Raw genomic sequence first — 15345 nt, 5'->3', positions numbered from 1 at the left:
ATACTGGGGCATTGTCTTGTTCTCAGAACACTTCTCCTAGTTTAGAGACCAGCTCCATCGCAGTTAGTTTTGCCTGAAAAGAAACCATCTAACCTGACATATAGTGTTGGTGGAAGGGACAAGCTTTTGATTCACCAGAATCCCATCTGATCTGATCTGGTCGGTCTCTCTGCTGTTTGTCGGTTTAGGGTGTTGTTTTGTTGTTGCTGGGCTCACCCACGTCTAGAGATTCTGAGAGGGCTGGGCCAGGTGTGTCTGGTTTTCTGTGGGCATGCATAGGCGGTCTTGGTGCTATTATATGGACTATTCAGCTCTGGGTTCAAGAGCCTTGGTCAGAACTTTCTGAGCATCTTCTGCAGCCTCATCCAGAAAGCTCTGCAGCAGGTAGTACGTGGTCACAAAAGAAATCCCCCCCCTACCAGGGAGCCAAGGACTGGTACAAAATCCAGAACAAGTTCCAGCACCATCAGTGCTCCACATGCAGATCTGGAAAGTACAGTCAGTACAAACTCTTTTGTTATTTCTGAGGCCAGTGGAGACTTTTTGATAGCAGATTTCAGCTCTGCAACAGGCTTGCCAACCTGCTGAGCCAGTCTAGTGAGAGACTCATCATCCAAGCCAAAGGCCTTACAGTAACACTTCATGTGAAAAACCAAGATGGCTACATCACAGACGAGAGAGAGGCCTGGAACAGGAAGAGCACCAATAGCACATGACAATAGGGCCACTTCCCAAATATGCTCCTGCAGTTCAGCCTTTTTCTTCTCCAGGATCTTTGCCGTGATGTTGGGCATGGCCAGGATGAAAACGTGTCTCTTCTGAGCATCCAGCTCATTCTGCAGGGTCTCCTGCAGGAGCTGGAAATCATAGTTGGCCAATTCCCAGTTGCAGAGCAGGAAAACCCACGGGGAGGCCTCACCTGCTTCTCTCAGGTTCTTTATGCAGTCCTCCCTGATCTTCTGCAGGGTTCTCGCCTCATTGAAATTCTTTTTCCTTTTTTCAGAATTCAAGTCAATATCCACTTTGGAGCGCACGTAGTAAAACCTCTTCCCCAGCTCATGAATCTTGCGGGCCAGGGTGATGTCGTGGAAAGTGAAGCGCGTAGCACTGACGATGATGAAGAAGTCGTAGTTGTTGAATTTTACCTGATTAAGATATTTGTCTGCCTGAAAGCTCAGTGTCCCAGTTCCTGGCAGGTCCCATATTGTCACATTTGGGAGTCTGGGGTGTGGATAAGCCATTGGCTCCATTGTTGTTTGTATCACCCCAGTCTTAGCAGCTCCTTCATCGTCATCATGCAGGCCTCGGATGGCGTTGACCAAGGATGATTTCCCTGCACCTGCCTCTCCCGTGATGGCGATGTGCAGTGGGGTGTTTTCTAATGATTCCAGCTTCTCCTGAAGTTTAGCAGCTGCTGCCGTGAGGTTTCCTCTCTCAACAACGGCCTGTAGTGCTTCAATTTCCCTTCTGGAGAGTCTACCAGCCATGGCAGCCTTTGGTGGTGGCTCAGTTGCTCTTATCACAGATCTTAGAAAAAGGAAAAGAAAAATTCCAGTGATTTATTTTTATCAGGATAAATCAGATCAACCCCTTTCCTTCAGAACCTGCGACTGGCTGGGGGAAAGGTTCATGTTGACATCAATTTTAACTGTATGAGGTTGTAATAAAGTTTAACACAGGCTGATTTTCCTAGAAGCAAACACCCAACCTTTAGCAATAGCAAATGCTCTGGGATGTTTGATTAAATTAAAGGGGGGAAAAGCAACAGTTAAGTTCAGTTCAAACCCACCTGCTCAGTACACTGTATTTTCAAAACATTCCCATACACACACTGCAGCTTGTCCCTAGCATGACCAGCTGATGAACTGCAGTGACCCTGCCATCTCTTCCCTCTACCCCAGCTGAGCTGCAGGGAAATGATCTACCAAAGATCTCCAGTGGAATGGTGCTTCACAGCAATTACAATACCACCCTAAGGTGATTACTTTGAAAGAAGCCACAGAGACATGTATAGAAAGTAGAGTTGTTGCTTTTAGTTTGTAATCATGTACTACATAGAATCAGGGGTAGCCGTGTTAGTCTGTATCCACAAAAACAACGAGGAGTGCGGTGGCACCTTAAAGACTAACAGATTTATTTGGGCATAAGCTCTTGTGAAAGAACCCACTTCTCCATATGCATGGAGTGAAAATACAGGCATAGATATATACTGGCAAACAGGGCCGACAGGGGGGGGGGGCGGGGGGGGAAGGCGGTACAAATTATGGGGGCCCGGCAGTAACGGGTGACTGGAGGCTGCTTGGGGAGGGAAAGAGGCCAGTTGGGGTGGGGGTGGAGGTGGGGCTGGAGAGGACTCCAGGAACCAGTCCTGAAGTACAGGGTGTGGGGAGGACACGTGGGTGGGGTGGGGGAGTTTCCAGGGACTGATTGGGGGTGAGGGGCATGAGGCCGTGGTGGGGAACTCTGGGGACCACTTGGGGGTGGGGGGCACAAAGCTGGGGTGGGGCTGCGGGGAGGGGATGCTGCATTTGGTGTCTCAGCACAAGGGGATGCCATGGGACCCAGTTGGGCACTTACCAGCCAGGTTGTCCAGTAGGCCTGGGACCCACAAGTGGTGGCTCCAAGGCCCGCCGACCCTGCCATCTCCAGAGAAAGTGGAGAAGAATTTGGATTAGGGCCCCAACAGTGCTGCCCTCTGATTGGGCTGCAGAGTGAGCATGTCAGACCCCATAGCTCCCTGATTGGCAGGGCAGGGCATAGTGGAGACACATGAGGCTGTCCTCAGGGGTGTGTAGAGACGTCCCCCCCGAAATGTTGCTGCTCCCCCCTTCCCATCCCTGTGCTGCTGCCAGTGAAGCTGCGGCTGACACACTGTGCCTCGCATCCCGGCCCAACTGCCAGCCCCTTGCTGGAGGAGTCCTGCACTGGGGAGCGGGCACAGCTCCGCACGGCTCCAGCCCCAGATTGACTTCAGCCTGAAAAGCATCTGGCAGGCAGGATTTGGCCTGCGGTCTGCCTATTGACTCCCTCTGCCTTCCCATACCCTGATCTCCCTTGTGACCACCCTGATCCCCTCTTCTACTTCCCTTAACCTTTCACCCTCTGCTGGCTTGTTCCCTTCACAATACAAACATGCTTTAGACCCCTCCCCCCTTGCATCTCCAACACCTCTCCAGGGGGTTCTGCTAGCTGCTCAGCAGTATATCCAGCTTTTAGTAATTTCACTCTTATTAGGGCAACCTCAGGATTCATATACTCAGAGCCCCTAGCCTAAAGTTAGTCTAATTCTCAGACCTAAGCATCAATGATTTCAGTTCTGCAGCATGTAACAAAACTCCTATTGGAATCAAAGCTAAACCTGCTTTTATACCCTGAGACTGCCAACCCCCTCCTTGTGACCATATTTATCCCCAACCTCACTCTCAATCCACTGGTCTTTGGAACCCACAGCCCTTCCCTAGCGAGTGCTACTAAGTTGAGGGCAAGGCCCTCCGTCTTAAAGTGCCAAGTACAGTTCTACTGTCCTTGATTCACATAACCAGGATAACAACGCTTTATTACTCCTGCCCGATAACAAAGAGACTGGGGATCCCACAGCAGCCAAAGTGACCATTTGGGCAAGCTGTCCCTTCATGCTAGGCAGGGTGGGTGTGCCTATGCAAACGAGATCAGCCCCTGAAGTCCTTTTCCACAGCTCACCACCAGATGTCAGGGGAGAGCTCATTCTGACTCTGCTCACAAACACAAATTCCACTGCCATGTCTAGGCTAAGGACTCAAAGATCTACCTCTCTGCTCCAGACCTGTCTTCTTCTGGCCAAACTAAACTTTGATTAAATTGTTCATAGTCAAATGATTTAAATCAGATTGTTTCTTTGCCTCCAAAATTTTTACAACATTCAGCTGCTTAATCCCCTCCAGGCTCTGCAGAGTTAACTTCTTTTTTTGTCCTTAAATCACTTGTTTATCTTCCAAAATGACACCTTCATCAGCTCAGAAATCACCATTTCAGGTACTGTTCCAGGGATCTGAATTCCCCATGCCTGGATTTACTGCTTCCCTTACTCCTGCCACTCTGCCCCTCAGGGCTCCCAACAAGTTTTCCAGTCTCTTTATCTGTTGCCTGCCTGCCTGTCTGGACCCAATCCTGCTTTCCTCGCTGAACCGTCCCTTCCCATGGGCACAGGCTTTGTTCTACTACCCATTTAGCAAGGAGGGTGGGCTCCTCAACTAGCCCCCACCCCTCCTGGTCCCTTTTCTTAAACATTTCTCTCAAAATAGTGAGATCACAACAATATCACTCACAAAAAAAATACTACTGTCCAAACTCCTATGTCCTTCAGAGTTGAGTCTCACACAGAAAATACCTCCTGAGACTCCTATATCCTTCACAGTTTACTCCAGTGCTGGGTTAGAGCGAGAAACTCTAAGTTCTCCTCCTATTTTACTCGGCTCGCTACGACCGAGGGTGCGCACACCAACTTTATAATGATCGATCACTTTGTTTTATGCAGACTCTTATATTCTTACAGCAAGCACGGCATCTCACCTTGTTCCCCCACTGCAATTCTCCACCAAAAATGTTATGCTTATAAGAAGCACATGGAATCTTTTTCAAGGGGATAAAGCAATAATTACAGCCATGGAACTGCTATCCTTCGAACAATCATTAATACAATCAGCAAAGAATAAACTCAGAACAATTTCTTCTTACTAATTGAAAGCTAGAAAAATGGAGCATAAAGCAAAATAAACAAAGGGGAGTATAATTTAATCCAGACAATTTCTCCCCATGAGGCTTTCAATAGAATCATAGAATATCAGGATTGGAAGAGAGCTCAGGAGGTCATCTAGTCCAACCCCCTGCTCAAAGCAGGTCCAATCCCCAGACAGATTTTTGCCCCAAATGGCCCCCTCAAGGATTGAGCTCATAACCCTGGATTTAGAAGGCCAATGTGCAAACCACTGAGCTATCCCTCATCCTACGTCTTTGCAACCATCTTCTCTATTGTATAAAACATAAGTTGCTTCTCTTCACTTTTAAGGCTCTTCATGAGTTGTCCCTACCCTACATATCACCTCTCATTCAGTATTAAGTCCCTGTGATGAAATGGGGATTTGGGTAATATTGTTATGATTCCTATGCGTACCTCAGTTTCCCTCTGTATTTTGCATTGCTATGCACAGAGTGTAAAGGGTTAAAAAGCTGTTCCCGAGTCTTTGGAGAGGACAGAAGACCTGAGGTGTATGTGTGACTGTACAGTCTGGATGGTAAAGGGTCATTAAAGGATGGGCTGAAGGGGGAGAGCGTTGGCCTGCTAAACCCAGGGTTGTAAGTTCAATCCTCGAGGGGGCCATTTAGGGATCTGTGGCAAAAATCTGTCTGGGGATTGGTCCTGCTTTGAGCAGGGGGTTGGACTAGATACCTTCTGAGATCCCTTCCAACCCTGATATTCTATGACCTGTATCAGTGGAGAATGTGGAAAAGCAACGAGAGCCCCAGTGACCAGGATGTTCACAACTAACACCCAAGAGCGCGTGCGCACACACACACACACGCCCCTCAGGACAAAGATTGGGGGCCAGAGATAGAAATGGAGTCCTTATCAGCACGGCTGGCTCACTGCAGTGGCTTGGCCAGATGGACAATGGCTCAAACTTTCCCTCTCTTGACTAAGCTAAGGACTTTTGCATTCTGTAGATCAGGGGACTAATCAATTGTTACCAGCCCTTGTGGCGCTGTGGGGGTCCTTGGGTTAACAATCTCTATTGCTCGTTTTCAGATGTCAGAGATTTGCTGAGCTTGGTGTTCTGGAAGGGCAGGAGCTATCACTGGGAAACCCGAACTCTGCATTAACCACGTTTTTTTCCATTTCATATATTGCTGCCTACCGCCCTGCACCACAGCCCCTCCTCCCTGGACATCCCCAAACTTCTTCTGTCCCCGACCCCAAAGCTTGGCATTCCACACTGAGCCCCCCCATCCCACTCCCTGCACCACATGACCCCTACTGACCCCTCCGTGCAGCACAGCACCTCGCACTGAGCCCTGCACCTCACTCTCTGCAGCACAGCAGTCCTTAAATGTGCCCTACCCACCCCCTGCACCGCAGTGCCCCCTCTGGATGTCCCCAAACCTCTACTGAGCCCCCGCCCTGGAATTTTGAACCCCCTACTGAGCCCCCATCCCCGATCCCTGCACCGCAGCATCCCTTACTGAGCCCCCACCCCCTCCGTGCAACATGATGCCCTTAACTGATTCCCGAGACTCTACCGCTGCAGCACAGATCCCCCCCAGACCTCCCTCCTGCTGCCGGAAGCCCAGTGCTCACTGCTGAGCATTCGGCAACGTTCCCTGCAGCATAGCGCCCCCGGTGAGCCCACCACCTTCTCCTAGGAGCAAAGCTTCCACTACTGAGCCCCACACCCCACTCCTTTCAGCACAGCGCCCCTAGTGAAACCCAACCCCATTTCCTGAAGCACAGCACCCCCTATGGAGCCCCACACCCTGCAGCAGAGCACCCCCTAATTAACTGCTGACCTGCTCCCTCCAGCACAGTGCCCCCTACTACACTGTGGGAGGCATGTCTCGCTCTGTTATACCTCATCCCCTCCTGGTTGCACCTATGGTTTAACAAGCCCCAACCCAGAAACGAATCTCTCACCGTTAGCCCCTAAACTCTTCAGTTCTTCTGAGCTTTATTGATGTAGAACAGATGGGCCAGTCTCCAGCTGTGTGATCTCACCCCCGTCTCCTCCTTATATACTGAACTGAGACATTGATCTGATTAATATCGAAAGGAAGGAAGCAGGTCACAGATGGGCTGTGCAGCTCCCTGCCCTACAGGAGGGACTCCCTAGCAGGCCTGTTTACTTTCTCCTTAGACGGGGTAAACAGTGTCATTGCCTCAGTCACATTACCACACTGCTCTTTCTGAACAGGCACATTTATTCGTAAAGTAAAAACATTATAGAGAAAATCTATTAAAAACAATAAAAGAATCTACTCACATGCTAATAAGCTCACCAGAGATCCCCCAACTCCAACAGGAGCTGAGCTCTGGCTGGGAGCAGCCCTTCAAACCCCACCCACGGGTTTCTCTGGGGTCACAAACTCATAACAGCTTTTGCTCAGAATAAGCCCTGAGTCTTATGGGCCTCAGCAGGCTTCATCCTTGCAGCCCTTCCCTAAGGATTGGGGAACCCTTGGCCCCACGGTCCCATCCATTTGCTGGATCTGAGAGGAGGCCCTGAGTCAGTGAAAACTCAGCTTATTTATCCCCAAAATTCTTTCTTTGTCTGTTGGCCACTGGAGAATCCAGATTGAACCAATGTTTGTGAAACTCTACAGGTGGCCGTGCTGCTCTGGAGATGTTACAACCTGACTGACTTTGCCAAAACGTCCCCACTGTTCTCAGGCACTGTAGTTACCCCACCTCAGGCAGATACAGCCAATCCCTGACCCACGTGGATCTATGAACAACTGCATTTCATACAACAGACTCCAAGGATACTAAACTTCATTCATTAAGGTTCGTCTAGGATAGTGCCATCTCTGTTAGACTTGTTGTTACAGGTATTGGCTGTGATTGATGAAAGGATGACCTGTTGACACATCTTCAACGTATCAAATTTTTAAATTGAGATGCCATGAAAGAAACTCGACAAATGGTCAGGAGACAGCAATTTCCATTGTCCCTTTTTTGTAAACAAGCATGGAATATAAAGCGGGAATTTCAGAAAAGTAGTTAGAATGGCTCAGGCTGTAGTATCACTTCCCTGGATCAATGATACCCTTCTGTATCGTGCTGATTAATCTTTGACTAATAATCTTTGATTAATAAACTGATTGAGCCTGGTTATTGTAGTAAAGAGAGAGAGAGCAAGAGAGAGGCTGGAGCATTGGGCCTGGTGCCAAATTTGAGGCCTGAACCGGAGGCTGTAAATCATGGGTGGGCAAACTTTTTGGCCCGAGGCCTACATCTGGGAATAGGAATTGTATGGCAGGCCATGAATGCTCACGAAATTGGGGTTGGGGTGAGGGAGGGGGTGAGGTCTCTGGTTGGGGCCAGAAATGAGGAGTGCATGGTGTGGGAGGGGGCTGCGGGCTAGGGCAGCAGAGTAGGGTATGGGAGAGGGTGCAGGCTCTGGCTGGGGGTGTGGGCTCTGGGTAGGGTTACCATTCGTCCGGATTTACCCGGACATGTCCTCCTTTTGTGTGCTAAAAATAGCGTCCGGGGGGGAATTTGTAAAGCACTCACAATGTCCGGGATTTCCCCCTCCCCTGGCAGAGCAGAGCGAGCGGCTGGGAGGGCTGCAGGAAAGTCCCGGGCTGGACTCCGGAGCAGCTTCCTCCTCCCACCCCCCCCTCCCTGCATTCTGAGCCGGCCGGCAGCTCCTCCTCCTGCAGCCCGCTCCGGCAGCCCTGTGCAGGGCCAGGGACCGGGTTTTGTGTTGTGCTGGGGAGCTCAGCCATGTGTCCGGCTGGCACAGAGCCCAACACCCTGTTCTGAGCAGCAGGGTAAGGGGGGGCAGGAGAAGGGACAGGGAGGTTCTGGAGGGGGCAGTCAAGAAACGGGTGGGGGCTTTTGGAGGGGAGTGGAGAAAGTTTTGGGCAGTCAGGGTACAGGTAGGGGGTAGGGTCCTGGGGGGCAGTTGGGGGGGGGTCTTAGGAGGGGGCAGTTAGGGGACAAGGAACAGGGAGTCTTAGGTAGGGGGTGGGGTTCTGGAGGGCAGTTAGGAGCAGGGGTCCCAGGAGGGGGCAGTCAGGGGACAAGGAGCGGGGGGTAGGGGGCTGGGAGTTCTGGGGGGGAGCTGTCAGGGGGCAGGAGTGGGGAGAGGGATCGGAGCAGTCAGGGGACAGGGAGCAGAGGGGTTTAGATGGGTTGGGCGTTCTGGGGGGGGCTGTCAGGGGGCAGGGGTGGGGAGAGGGATCGGAGCAGTCAGGGGACAGGGAGCAGAGGGGTTTAGATGGGTTGGGAGTTCTGGGGGGGGCTGTCAGGGGGTGGGGAGTGGTTGGATGGGGCGTGGGAGTCCCAGGGGTCTGTCTGGGGGTGGGGGTGTGGATAAGGGTTGGGGCAGTCAGGGGACAAGAGGCAAGGAGGCTTAGATAGGGAGTGGAGTCCCGGGGGGCAGTTAGGGGCAGGGGTCCCAGGAGGGGGCAGTCAGGGGACAAGGAACGGGGGGAGGGTTGGGGGTTCTGGGGGGGCGGGAAGTGGGAGGGGCAGGGGCGGGGCTAGGGCGGGGCTCCTCCCGTCCTCTTTTTTGCTTGTTGAAATATGGTAACCCTAGCTCTGGGTTAGGGCTGGGGATGAGGGGTTTGGGGTGCAGGAGGGAGCTCTGGGCTGGGACCGAGGGGTTTGGAGGGCGGGAGGGGGATCAGGGCTTGGGCACGGGGTTGGGGCGCGGGGAGAGGCTCAGGGGTGCAGGCTCCGGACAGCGCTTACCTCAAGCGGAGCCACAGCCAGTGGGAGCTGCAGGGGTGGCACTTGGGGCAGGGGGCAGCGTGCAGAGCAGAGCCCCATGGCTGCCCCTACGCATAGGAGCCAGAGCAGGGCCATGACGCAGCTTCCGGGAGCCGCATGGAGCAGCCCCCTACCCTGCTTCCTGGCTGGAGCACTGGAGCGGGGCATAAAGTAACACTGCTGAGGTGAGCAGGACCCCAAAGTGATGGTCCAAGTGTTGCTCCACTGTAAGGGGAACCGGGTGGTAACCATGGGATTAAGTAAAGGAGACCATGTACCCTTCTGGGCAGCTTGCCAGATGTGGTGCAGGTGTGCCATAAGCCCTGCCTGTGCCAAGGCACACACTGCGCCCCACTCTGCCCTTTGGGTAGCACTTGCCACCCCATCAGCTAACACCGATAATAGCTGAGTCAGGTCTGTGACAATTAGTGCCGTGCTTTGCAGAGCCGCCCCCATTAATTGGTGGGCATTCGCTCCCGGTATTCATATAGATAGGCTCAGCGTAGCCAGTTCTGACAATCGAGTGTCAATTTCTAGGTTACTTACTGTGTTATAATCGTTGATTAATAAACTGATTGAGCCTGGCTATTGTAGTAAAGAGTTTCCCAAGTCCCTTTTTTGCCGGCCCAGTGCCACACCACTTGAGCAGGGACATAGAGGCCTTGCTATAGGGTTTGCATTGTGGAACTGCCCGCTCAATATCCCAGTCCTGGGGGTGGGGGGGGGGAGGTAATTATTGCCTAAAGATACCCCTTCCTTTTACCAATCTCCTTGCTTACTGCAGGACAACAGAAGAATTACCTCCATACTCTCCTTGTTTGTACTATAGACAGGCTAGTGAATTATCCCACTCTTCATGTATGGAATTCATGAGGTGGTATACCACAGTTTCCTCTTTTTGTACAACAGACCCGGTTTGCAATAGTTTCTCAGTGATGCCAAACTTTAAGGTTATCCACAGGTAAAAGCTAACTGGTTATGCAGGTGGTGTCGGAGAGAGGGCTTTGGATTCTTCGACTATGCTGTTCCAGGAAGAAGAATTGCTAGGAAGAGATGGGATTCACCTAATGAAGAGAGGGAAGAGCATCTTCACAGGCAGACTTGCTACCTTAGTGAGGAGGGCATTAAACTAGGTTCTCAGGGGGATGGTGGGATACCGGGTGGGGGAGTGGGGAGTGGGATACAGGGAGGAAACACAAGGAGGAGGGTACAAAACGGGAAGCCTCCTGATTCATACTGAGAAAGTAGGGCAACTGGGTAGTTTCTAAGGTGCATGTACACGAAGGCAAGAAGCCTGGGAAATAAGCAGGAAGAATTGGAAGTCCTGGCACACTCAAGGAACTATGACGTGATTTGAATAACAAAAACTTGGTGGGGCAGTTCACATGACTGGAGCACTGTCATGGATATGTATAAACTGTTCAGGAAGGACAGGTACGAGAGGAAAGGTGGAGGAATTGCATTGTATGTAAGAGAGCGGTATGACTGCTCAGAGCTCCAATTTGAAACTGGAGAAAAGCCTGTTGAGAGTCTTTGGGTTAAGTTTACAGGTGAGAGCAACAAGGGTGATGTCATGGTGGGCGTGTGCTATAAACCACTGGACTAGGAGAATGAGGTAGCTGAGGCTTTCTTCAGACAACTAACTGAAGTTTCCAGATCACAGGCCCTGGTTCTAATGGGGGACTTCAGTCACCCTGACATCTCCTGGGAGAGCAATACAGCAATGCAAAAAAATCCAGGAAGTTTTTGGAGAATGTTGGGGACAACTTCCTGGTGCAAGTGCTGGAGGAACCGACTAGGGGCCGTTCTCCTCTTGACCTGCTGCTTACAAACAGGGAAGAGTTAGTAGGGGAAGTAGAAGTGGGTGGCAACCTGGGCAGCAGTGACCATGAGATAGTTGAGTTCAGGATACTGACAAAAGAATGGAGAGTAGCGAAATATAGACCCTGGACTTCAGAAAAGCAGACTTAGACTCCTTAGGGAGCTGATGGGCAGGATCCCCTGGGAAGCTAATATGAGGGGGAAAGGAGTCCAGGAGAGCTGGCTGTATTTTAAAGAAGCCTTATCGAGGCTGCAGGAACAAGCCATCCCGAAGTGCAGAGAGATTAGCAAATATGGCAGGCGACCAGCCTGGCTTAACAGTTAAATCTTCGGTGAGCTTAAACTCAAAAAGGAAGCTTAGAAGAAGTGGAAACTTGGACAAATGACCAGGGAGGAGTATAAAAATATTGCTAGAACATGCAGAGGTGTAATCAGGAAGGCCAAGGCACAACTGGAGTTGCAGCTAGCAAGAGATGTGAAGAGTAACAAGAAGGGTTTCTATGGGTATGTTAGCAACAAGAAGAAGGTCAGGGAAAGAATGGGAAAGGATTCGGCATCCCCAGGTTTGGCCGATCGCAGCTCCCACTGGCTGTGGTTCGCCATTCCAGGCCAATGGGGGCTGCAGGAAGTGGTGGCCAGCACATCCCTCGGCCCGCGCCGCTTCCCGCAGCCCCCATTGGCCTGGGACAGTGAACCGCAGCCAGGGGGAGCTGCGATCGGACAAACCTGCGGATGCAGCAGGTAAACAAACCGGCCCGGCCCACCAGAGGCTTTCCCTGGCATGTCGCGTGACAAAGGTTGCTGATCCCTGGACTATAAGGGTGGATAGAAAGCTGGATAGATTGTCAGGCTCCATGGGTAGTGGTGAACAGCTCAATATCTAGTTGGCAGCCGGTATCAAGCAGAGTGCCCCAGGGGTTGGTCCTGGGGCCAGTTTTGTTCAACATCTTTATTAATGATCTGGATGATGGGATGAATTGCACCCTCAACAAGTTCGCAGATGACCCTCAGATGAGGGGAGAGGTAGATACGCTGGAGGGTAGGGATAGGGTCCAGAGTGACCTAGACAAATTGGAAGATTGGGCCAAAAGAAATCTGATGAGGTTCAACAAGGACAAGTGCAGAGTCCTTCACTTAGGAAGGAAGAATCTCATGCACTCCTACAGGCTGGGGACCGATTGGCTAAGCAGCAGTTCTGCAGAAAAGGACCTGGGGATTACAGTGGATGAGAAGCTGGATATGAGTCAGCAGTGTGTCCTTGTTGCCAAGAAGGCTGATGGCATATTGGGCTGTATTAGTAGGAGCATTGCCAGCCGATCGAGGGAAGTGATTATTCCCCTCTATTCCACACTGGTGAGGCCAAATCTGGGGTTTTGCTTCCAGTTTTGGTCCCCCCACTACAGAAGGGATGTGGACAAATTGGAGAGAGTCCAGCAGTGGGCAACAAAAATTATCAGGGGGCTGGGACGCATGACTTACGCGGAGAGGCTGAGGGAACTGGGTTTATTTAGTCTGCAGAAGAGAAGAGTGAGGGGGGATTTAATAGCAGCCTTCAACTACCTGAAGGGGGGTTCCACAGAGGATGGAGCTCGGCTGTTCTCAGTGGTACCAGATGACAGAACAAGGAGCAGTGGTCTCAAGTTGCAGTTGGGGAAGTCTAGGTTGGATATTAGGAAACACTATTTCACTAGGAGGGTGGTGAAGCACTGGAATGGGTTACCTAGGGAGGTGGTGGAATCTCCATCTTTACATGCATCTTTATATTTACAACTATAGTTTATTCATACATTTATCACAGTCACAAACACCCCAACACAGCAAGGTAGATAGAGATGGTACCGAACATCTGTCTGCACATCCATCTACTCACTCCATCTCCTGCAGAACAACCTGAAGTGTTAGCCATCATCTTCCTCATCACCAGCACCTTCCCCATCATCTTCCTCATCACCAACACCTTCCCCATCAACCCAGTGGCCATCCTTCTGGCACCTCCCAAGGACGACATCTCCTTCTCCTACCGTCCCTAGGCTGGGATGCAACTATTACAATACCTTATGCTGACGTTACCATGTCTAATGCATATTCAGTAGGGGTTTCTTCCCTCTCCCTTCTTTGTATTTCCTCCCCTTACCAAGGTTGGAGTGTCTTTTTCCATACGTTAGTGTATCAATGATCTTAACTTATTATCACATAGGTCAGTTTGTTATCATGGCCCTTTAGTGGCTGTAGCTCATGTACCCGTTATGTACGTCAGTTCATTGCCATGACACTTCTGCAGTTGGATTATGAAACTGTGGTCAGAACTTCCCCGTAAACACTCTCTTTTCAGCTCCCCAATACTTGTTGTTTTCCGTTGGGCTGCTTATCTGTGCGAAGTTCATAGGCCTCAAGGATTATGCTAACTTGCTGAAGTTAATATCTGACAGGTTACAGGCCTGTAGGTTCCTTGCATTACTGCTGAATATAATGCAATGCAGTGAATATAATAAAGACAAGCTAGCACATTGGGCTACACCATTGTGACGGGTTCCCCTCCACCCGGGGTGCAACTTGGAACTGGGGTACCACAGAGCCCTGTGACTAACCAGCCTGGGCCCCCTCTCACACTGTGCTGCTGTGACAAGATGCAGACTGTTCCTGTACACAGGCAGGGACACACCCAGCTGCAGTTCTGTGAATGCTTCTCCTCAGCCACTCAGGAACTAACAATAGAGAAGAACAGGAGTACTTGTGGCACCTTAGAGACTAACAAATTTATTAGAGCATAAGCTTTCGTGAGCTACTGCCCACTTCTTCGGATGCATAGTGGGCTGTAGTCCACGAAAGCTTATGCTCTAATAAATTTGTTAGTCTCTAAGGTGCCACAAGTACTCCTGTTCTTCTTTTTGCGGATACAGACTAACACGGCTGTTACTCTGAAACTTAACAATAGAGAGACTCCACTTAGCTCCTCCCCCGCTTCCCAGCATAGGACCCCAGAGCTCTACCATCCTGCCCTGGTCAAAAGCCTGACCCGTATATGTGTATTTCCCAGCCCACCCCTCGCTCGATGTGGAGAGGACAATGTCCCCGCCCCTGTTCCTGAACAGATTTCCCTTTGCACATCCAGCAAACCCAGGGGCGGCTCCAGGCACCAGCGCACCAAGCGCATGCCTGGGGCAGCAAGCTGCGGGGGGACGGCCTGCCGGTCTTCGTGAGGGCGGGAGTCAGGCAGCCTTCGGCGGCAGGCCTGCGGGAGGTCCACCGGTCCCGCGGCTTCGGCAGCAATTCGGCGGTGGGTAGGTCGAAGGCGGGGGACCGGCAGATCAACCGCAGAAATGCCGCCGAATCCGCGTGACCAGTGGACTTCCAGCAGGCATGCCGCTGAACGCCGCCTGACTGCCGTGTTCGGGGCGGCAAAAAACAAAGAGTCGCCCCTGAGCAAACCACAGTGTTTTTGGTAAAAAAATATGAAACAGACGTATTCACTACAGAAAGGTAGATTTTAAGCGATTATAAATAATAGCATAGAGATCAAAGTAGATCACCATAAGAACTAAAACAAAACCCCAATCTAAGTTCTCTAAACTGAATAGGATTTGAATCAAGCCATTTCTCATCCTGTTAGATAGTACAAACAGTCCACCGAGCTTCCCTACACAGGCAGGCTTCCTCCTTTCCTGCCTGGGCTTCGGGCTAGATCTCGGCTGCTTTGCTACATGAGAGCCAGTTCGTTGTAGGGCCTCTTATCTGGAGCTACAGAGACCCACACGCCCCTGTCCCTCTGTCTCTCCACCCCTCCCCCTGGAATACCATCACTTCCTCTGCCTCAGGACGAGGTTTTAAAGGGGCCGTGCTCTCTAAAGCCCAAGGGGTTGCACCCTTCTGGCTCTTGTGTTCAGTTGACACTCTCTACTGTAGGGGTTAAAATAAGCCGTTTTTGAGACCTGCAAAGTCTGATACTGAGAAACCCACTGACCCCATTCCACGCAGGTTGTTCCTTAGAGAGATGCAGGATAAGGCTGCGGGTGAAATGTTGTGACTGGAACTCAGGTGTCCCGTGTATTGTTACGGGGGAA

The 15345-nt window shown here is 51.2% G+C and overlaps 1 pseudogene; it reads right to left on the bottom strand.

Annotated features, from left to right (window-relative positions):
- Positions 1–296: 296 nt before the first annotated feature.
- LOC128826847 (interferon-inducible GTPase 5-like) lies at positions 297–6736 on the bottom strand (annotated as a pseudogene).
- Positions 6737–15345: the final 8609 nt, after the last annotated feature.

Source organism: Malaclemys terrapin, chromosome 21 (assembly GCF_027887155.1).
Source record: "Malaclemys terrapin pileata isolate rMalTer1 chromosome 21, rMalTer1.hap1, whole genome shotgun sequence".
In the NCBI taxonomy this organism is placed as follows: domain Eukaryota; kingdom Metazoa; phylum Chordata; order Testudines; family Emydidae; genus Malaclemys; species Malaclemys terrapin.
The sequence above is the reverse complement of the archived record's forward strand: the minus strand, read 5'-3'. Positions and strand labels throughout refer to the sequence as shown.